Raw genomic sequence first — 7914 nt, 5'->3', positions numbered from 1 at the left:
AGTGCAGGGAAGGAGGCCAATCAATCTGCACTCACAGCCAGCAGATACACGTTTCTGGCCCAGCAGTGAAGCACCCAGGCCACTTCTGAATGTCCACAGCACTTTCTGCTGTTCATCTCTGGATCAATTCTGGACCAAGCCCAGAGTTTTTGAAAGCATACCCCTAAATCTGTTCAGATTTATAATATATAATATTTCTTTATAATATTTCTACTCTATGTTCCCATCTCTTAACTTTGCTCATCCAAGATCAGAACCTCAAGAAAAGTGGCAAGTTTTGCACGTGCAAACAGCTTTTCTAAAAGGTAATGTATGTTCCTCAACATTCCTCTATGTTCTTTAACTGTTTCTAGTCTTAAACAAGAAACTAGCCCCTATCATTCTCTCCAGGAAATCAAGTGGAAGCATAGGGTTAATTGAATCAATAGCTCCTATAATTAAATGTTGCCAAGTTAGCTGACATGACTGGACTACTGGGTTTGCTTTGTTTGGGTTTTTTTTTTTTGTGTTCTTTATCCAGAGGCTGCACACACTTTAAATACAGCTAATTTTGCAAACAGCTACTGAAATTTAGCTTAAAACGCCCTCAGGGAACAAAATGACAAGTTTCACAAAGAGAAAAGCAACTTTGCATAGACTCAACTCACTGGAAGCTACTGCAAGCTAAGTGCACTACAGCCACTGGAAGTACTGACAGAAACAAGCCTGCCTGCTTCTTGCTGGGGGCTTCACCAACACGAGACAAGAAATATTCCTCAGATCCCCACACCCATGAGTGCCAACTCTAAATGAAGGAGCAGAATTTGCTAGAGGGGCTTAATTCTACCTAAAAATCCATAATTCACAGGTATAAACTGATTATTTCCATGATGGGAAAAAGTACCTCAGATTTTCAGTAATCAGAAAATAAGAGCTGAAAGTGGCATTGTCTTTTTCCTCATGGTGGAAGTCTAGTGCAGATTCAATTAATTCAACACAGTTACACTGATTTTCTCCACTTAACACTGCTGGTTGTAACGGGCCATTGTCACCCTTGTACCACGTGGACATACATATACATACATATTTTATCTGGAAGATGGACACCATATGCAAAAATAAACAAACACTCATTACACCACAGAAAGTTAGACAAACAACACATGTAAAAATACTAAAAGATAAACAGTATATCATAACATTTGTCAAGCCTATAAACTAGCACTAACTGTCTTGCAGATTACAAAAAACAAAGAGATTCAATAAATTTTTATATTACTGAGGTTGCCCAAGCCACACCTTTCCAGAGTAATTCCTTTCAAACTGGCACTTTATCCAAGATGCAGGATATTGAGCATAAACACCTACACTCTGGAGCTGTTGTCTCTTTATCACTCCCTTCAGCTTCCCAGTCAAGACAAAAGAACAAAGATCGGTTTCATCTGCAAGACTGCTGCAGGGAAAAACAGCAATGAGTGTAAAACCATAAGGGGCAACAGCATTAGCTCATCTTTTCTCCTTAATACAACAGCAAACAATTAGTGTTAAAGTAAAATGGGTCAATCAAGACCTCAAATCTTCTTAACAGCTAGTACAGTAACCCATGTGGCCACAGAAATCCAAATTAACCCCATGGATACCTCAGTCCTTTCCTCCAATACCTAGAAAGCAATTACAAGTGTCACACTGAATCTCCTTCTAGAACACTCTTGTATAGTTTAGTAGCATAACCTGCGATTAAACCTACCCATGAAATAAAAGCTTTTTCTTCTACTGAGGCAGATGGCTTAAACCACCTCTGTTTTCCAGCACCAATCCTCTAAATCAGCTCCACCCTATGGAAATCAGTCTCATGCTGTTTTTTATTAGCTGACATGCAGTACAGAACTGCTGCTACCAAGCACACTTGTGTGTGAAGCAAAAGAATGGAAGAAAAAGCACCTCCCTAAAGAAGTCAAGACCCACCCTTCCTCTGCATTAGCACGTGCATGTGTTTGGGGAGGGAAAAGCCATAGTGTGGTTTCACAGAACGTTGCTCATTTCCATGCTTACTCCAGAAGTACTTGGCATCACTAAATATCATCAAGGCTTTTCCGCCACTGAGCCCACATACCCTGAATTTATTCTCTTTCTCTTTTCAGAAAAACGTTCCCTTTTCTGTAAAAACACGTTTGACTTTTAAACATGCTTAAGGCTGACTTTCAAGGGCAATTAAGCATGTGTTTGAACAACTGAATAAATCCAGATGGACCAAAACAAGCATCCTTGAGTCTTAGAAACAATTCTACACATCAGCACATGCATTCATAAAATACACACATGGGCTTTAAGGTGGCACAGAAACAAAACATACAGATGACCACCAGGTCAGATAACTCAGTTCAGAAAGGACCTTGTGAAGTCACCCAGGAGCCCTACTACACCTTCAGAAATTTCTGGCTATTATTCATGTGCGTGTTAACTGCAACACTCCCTGACCCTGTCCTAGGTAAGGCTTCAGTTCACTGTAAGTGTCCTGCAGGCAGGAATGCCTCTTTGGGAACACCAGTAAAGCCAAGGGGTGTTTTTTTGTTCTTTGGCTGTGAGCCAGAGGTTTTACCAGATCAGGTCTCAGCACAGCCACTGCCTGGCCTGTAAGCCTGTAGTTCTGTAAGTAACTTAGGCCTTTGGACTGACCCACAATTTACAGAATACTACTACTATCAGAGCTTTTGTTTTCCTTCCTTAAGCTGCTTGTAATTTGTCCCACCACGGCAGATGAGACTTCAGATCTCACAGATGCTGCAGCCGCATTTCAAGCTCTGTCAGTATCTTGCGGCTTTGTAGAAATGTTTGTAATCAAGAGGTGACTTTCTGAAAGCCATCACCATAAAGTCCTCACATCCTAAATTGTTGTTGACTTCTTCCTCTTCCGACCGCTTTAAGAAAACAAACCTGTCTCCAACACACGTGCAGGACATGCCACATTGGGGGTAACATCTGAAACAGCCCAGCAGAATCTGCAATGGGCCGCACACACACACCCCCATTTCTGTGTTTAGGTATTTCTAGCAATTTCCACAGCTCAGGCAGCTCTTAAGCACAGTGCCAGTGGTGTCAGCACATACAGCAAATGTTTCCTCTATGAATCCAGGTATAAGGTTTAGCAAGTGGTAACTCGTACAGAAAGGGGCACGACACAGGCTGAAAGCAAAGGTAAGCTTCTGGAAAAACATCCAGCAACGAGGGAATTTTTAACCCACAGACTGCAGCAATTCACTGAGGGACTGCTGGGATCAGATTGCTTGTGCCTAGGCGCAGCACCTCGGGGGTCATTCAATTACTACAATTACAACTATTTCTTTATTGTCCAAACATATTAAAGAGCACAGCTAAGTGGGTATGACATAACACACCGTAACAATTACATCAGACCTCTAAATCAAGATTGCAAATGCCACTTTATATAACAATCTGCATTATAAGCACAATGAACTGCCCTACGGTGTGCTAAAACTCACCACAGAAGAACAGCAACTTTTTATTCTCAGGATGACAGCTCTTTGGCCTCTCTCAAACACCCACAGGCAATACAAACTGAAAGTTTCATTAACCAAATCCTGACCCTTGATGAGATAAGAAAAAATGAGAAGAAGAGAGAGAACTTAGGGCACCATGGTCCACTGCTGAGATCACCCCTCCTCCCAGAGCCAGGGCTCACCTGCGTGTTTTATTTCCACACTGAATGGTCTAAGCCATGGGGGTTATTTGTGTTACTTTAGCTCATCTGTAAATGCCTGAGCCCCAGGAGACTGGTACCACATTAAGGCTGGGGTCTCGCTCACTGCTGCGTGCATCATCAGTGTTTTTGCAAAGGGGTGAAATGAAATATGCAGCGAGGAATTTGGTGGTTCTCAGACTGAAGAGCTACAAGGGCGAGTCCGGGCTCCATTTTACGTATCACACTTTCACAACATCAGCAGCAGAAGTGAACATCCATCCACAAACTTAACTGGACTAGCTCTATAGTACCTGAAGAGAGCTTTTAGCACACTCAGGGAAGGTGTCTATTCTCTCATTCTTTGATCTATGAAGTAATGGCAGGGGTAACTTCACTAGGTCATGCCCTCTCAGCACATTCTCTTCCCAGGCAAGGTCTGAGGTACTGCGATCACGTCATCCAGTCAGGAGGGAAGAAAGAGGAGCTATAGAAAATAAATACAGTCTGCAGCTGAAGCTCTTCTTGGGCGCATTGGCTATGAGATCTGCAGTCTAGACATCCCTGCAAGTCTAAACCAGCACAGGTGAAAAGAAACAGATTTTTTCACGGAGAGAAAACAAAGGTTCGTGGAGTTAACGGCAAGAACCAGAACAGAAAGGATACGTGCTTCAATCCTGCAAGGAAGAATGCTTCAGAAAACAAAAGGGACAGGTTTCCTGAACCACAAGCAGCCCAAATGCTGGACAGCAAGTGATTTTTTGAGAAAGGATGGAGTATGATTTATTGATATGACCACAAAGACATGACACATTATGAAAAGGGATGCTGGAGACCTAGAATAAGTAAGACAACATATGTATGTATGCACCCTGCTCTACTACATGACCCTGTGTTAATGCCCACTTACATGTGAAAGCCACCTACTCCGCCTCAGAAAGAATCCTACATGAAAACCCACCAGCAAAACAAAAGAATATCATTATTTAGAGGGAAACTGAAAATTCCTGCACGGGGAAATGAACCACGCCGGTATCTTACACAGGGAGACATGCGGCACACCCCCTTCTTTCCCGAAGGTGTTCCATGGAGCACATCTCCTCCGAAGGGCAGGTGGCAGTGAGTGTGTCAGGGAGTGCCCTGCAGGGCAGTCCGAGGTGGGTCGGCGCAGCACCGGAGCGCGGCACATGCCCGCGGCTCCTACCTGCAGCGGGGCACGCTGTACAGCATTTTCTTACATAAAAAGGCTTTGTTCGCCGCCGGCCTCCCGTGCGCGGCTGCTTCCTCACGGGATCTGCGGCCGATGCAGAACCATCGGGAACACAGGGGACCTTTTTTTCTTTCAGGGTGTTCCCCCCTCCCCGCCGCAAATTAACAGCGCTTACAGCCCTCGCACCCCCTCGCCTCACACAACGCTCTTTGTTCAGCCGCGCAGATCCCCTTAGAGGAGCTTAGGGGTGGGGGCAGGAGAGGACAGAGAGTCACATCCTCCGAAGGGCTTTTACAGCCCGGAGATGCTCAGAGCCCCCCGGAGGCAGCTGTTTTACCGCGAAGGTAAAACGGGCGTTAACCGGGGGCTTTTATCCCTCCCATTACCTCCGGCAGGTCGGGCGGGGGCGACCCGCGGCGAACTCCGGTGCGGGAGCGCGGCGGGGCCGCGGACCGGGGCACTCAGGGAGGGAGGGAGGGAACGCGCGGGGCCGGGGCAGAGCGAGCCCCCCGCGCCCCCGCCCCGCCCGTCCTGCCCGTCCTGCCCCCCGCGGGGCTCGGCTCGGCCCTTACCTGAGCGCCGCGGCGGCCGCCGGCACCGACGGGCACAGGGAGGACGCGCCGGCACCGACGGGCACGGAGAGGACGCGGTGCCGCCCGCGCAGTGCCGTGCCCGGCTCAGCCCGACCCGCCCCGCAGCTCTCGGGCTGTGGCGGGACGCGGCCGCCTGCGCGCCCCCGGCCCCGCCCCGCTGCCGCCGCCCCGCCCCGGCCCCGCCGCGCCCGCAGGGCCCCCGCGCCGGCGGGGGTGGCGGAGGGGGAGCGGCCCCTCGCCCCGCCCCGCCCCGGCCCCTGCATTGCGGAGACACCCGGGCTCCGGGACGGTCAGCGCTGCCCTGCCCCTGGGAGAAAACCAGCCCGACAGCCCCTTACCTGATTTCATTTGGGTCTTGCGACGCTGCAAGTCCCAGCTCAGTCTGATTCCTCCTTTTTCTCTAGGGAAAGAGAGCGAATAATGATGAGATCGGTGAAAAAAAACGGGTCTATGGCACACTGCGCTGCTGCTTACTTACACGCTGGTCTCGGAGGGCTGAGCTATCCAGCCATTTCCTGGAATCTGGCAATAAAAGATATCCTATTACTTTGTCACTTACCAGATTCTCGAATGAACTTTCTTCCTCAGCCCCTCAGAGCATCAATTACGGTGTCTATATTCCAAAGTCATCCCTCCTGCAATGCCACTGATAGGAGCATCGGCTCATCTCACCCCTTCTAGCCAGCACCACGTTGTTTCAGTTCCCTGTGCTGGAGATGAAAGAGTAAAATTGGTGCTTTCTTACCTCTTCTGTTTCCTAAACAAATTAGTCTGTTGGGTTTATTAAAAATGCGTGTTCAAAAAGCCAGTCTATCAGAATCTTAACCACCAATTCCAAGTATCTCATGACGGTATTAACCTAAAAAAGTGTTTTGAAACAAAGGGAATCCAGTAAAGATTAATATTGCTATTTTTATTTATATTTGGGGCATAAGTGCCTGAGTGGTCAAAACAGATTCAGGATAGCCAAGGTCCCACCTTTGCTTCTGTTTCATCATACAGAGATGGTCATCCCTCAACAGCTACTACATTGGATTATGTTCCACATTAATGGCATGTCAGTGTTAATGAAAAGACTAGAGAATGCCAAATAATTTTAAGTATTTTTATGTATTTGTAAACCAGGACATTTCTGTTATAAGGTCTGAAGCTGTGAGTCAAGGCTACAGACATTTCTTCCAGTCGCTTTCCTGAGCCCTTCTCAAGCTCTTTGAGAGAACTTCCTACCACTGCTCTTTTCTTGCATGTAATCTGTAAATCAGTGGTGTGCAAAGGGAGCAGAATCTTGCCAAGAGGACAAAGCCATCATGTTCCCCTCTGGTTACTCACCATTGCTGATATATATCCATCTGGAGGAGATGCTGTCAGAGGAAATGGATTTGCTGCAGTGAGTCTTTCTCTCGAGCTACCAGGAGGAAAGACACTGGTTCAAGGCATAAGGAAAGTGCACCAGCGTCCCCAGCACCCTGAGGATCAGCAGTGCCTTCCCCCCGCTGTTTTCTCTTTGTGCCTGCCCTTGGAGGCCTCCGTGTCCATGCAAAGACCTTGATGGATCTCTCCCTGCAAGCCCTTCCTCTCACCATGTAGATAATGCGAATGCAGGCTTACATAAAGCCTAATCAGAAAGAGCCCTGAGAGGGAATGAGCAGTTGAGTTGATCAAGGAGAAGTTACACTTCATCCAAATGGAAATTAGATTCATTTAGAGCTTATGATAATACAGAAAAAAAAAAAAGGGGGGGGGGAACGACAGACATCTTATACTTTTGTTGGAAACAAATACTGTGATGGGGATCATGGAAGAAATGAAGAGCTGTCTTAATGGAGAGACACCTGTGCAGTAAATAGCCTGTGCACTGTCCATATAGATTCCTAGAGATCAGAGGGGTGATGTAAACAACCAGAGAAATGCTCAGAATATTCCATGTGCCATGGAGGAATCAATGCCTCTGGCTCGGATGCAGCATGGCAGCAGCCTGTCTGTTCAGCAGCACTCTGCAGAGAGAGAGACAGAGAGAGAGAGAGAAGGCGAGTCTTGGAAGTTAGTCATTCAGTTCCATCTCTCCTTTAAACAATCATCAAAGATGATGAAAAATAAACACAGGAAAAAAACAATGTGGCAGCCACCATTTCCCCCGAGATAATTATCTAGTCAAATTACATTATACTTCACATTAAATATTCAACAACAGTGTTGACACTAGACGTTTTAAGATAGGAAAAAATCTTTTAATTCATGTTATAGAGATGTTAAAATGCATGCACGTATTTTTATTAGAAATATTCACGGAGAGATCAAAAGGCATCATCCCACTAAGAGATAGTGGAGAAAGATTTTTTTGTACAAAGGAAAAATAGATTTTTACATCACCTCATAAACCGTGAGCTTTATAGTAAAGCTTTGACATGCTGAATTATGGATCTCTATATGGAGGT

General features: G+C 46.4%; 1 long non-coding RNA gene across 1 annotated transcript; it reads right to left on the bottom strand.

Annotated features, from left to right (window-relative positions):
• Nucleotides 1-5816: 5816 nt before the first annotated feature.
• On the bottom strand, nt 5817-6923 carry LOC114059433. The gene is made up of 3 exons (XR_003571660.1): nt 6809-6923; nt 6039-6189; nt 5817-5879 (listed from the first exon to the last, which is right to left on the bottom strand). It is a non-coding gene; the product is annotated as an uncharacterized LOC114059433 (long non-coding RNA).
• Between the last annotated feature and the right edge of the window lie 991 nt (nt 6924-7914).

The sequence above is a fragment of the Empidonax traillii genome, unplaced genomic scaffold, assembly GCF_003031625.1.
Source record: "Empidonax traillii isolate 1590-97213 ecotype Southwest subspecies unplaced genomic scaffold, ASM303162v1 scaffold223:size1722714, whole genome shotgun sequence".
NCBI classification, from domain to species: domain Eukaryota; kingdom Metazoa; phylum Chordata; class Aves; order Passeriformes; family Tyrannidae; genus Empidonax; species Empidonax traillii.
The sequence above is the reverse complement of the archived record's forward strand: the minus strand, read 5'-3'. Positions and strand labels throughout refer to the sequence as shown.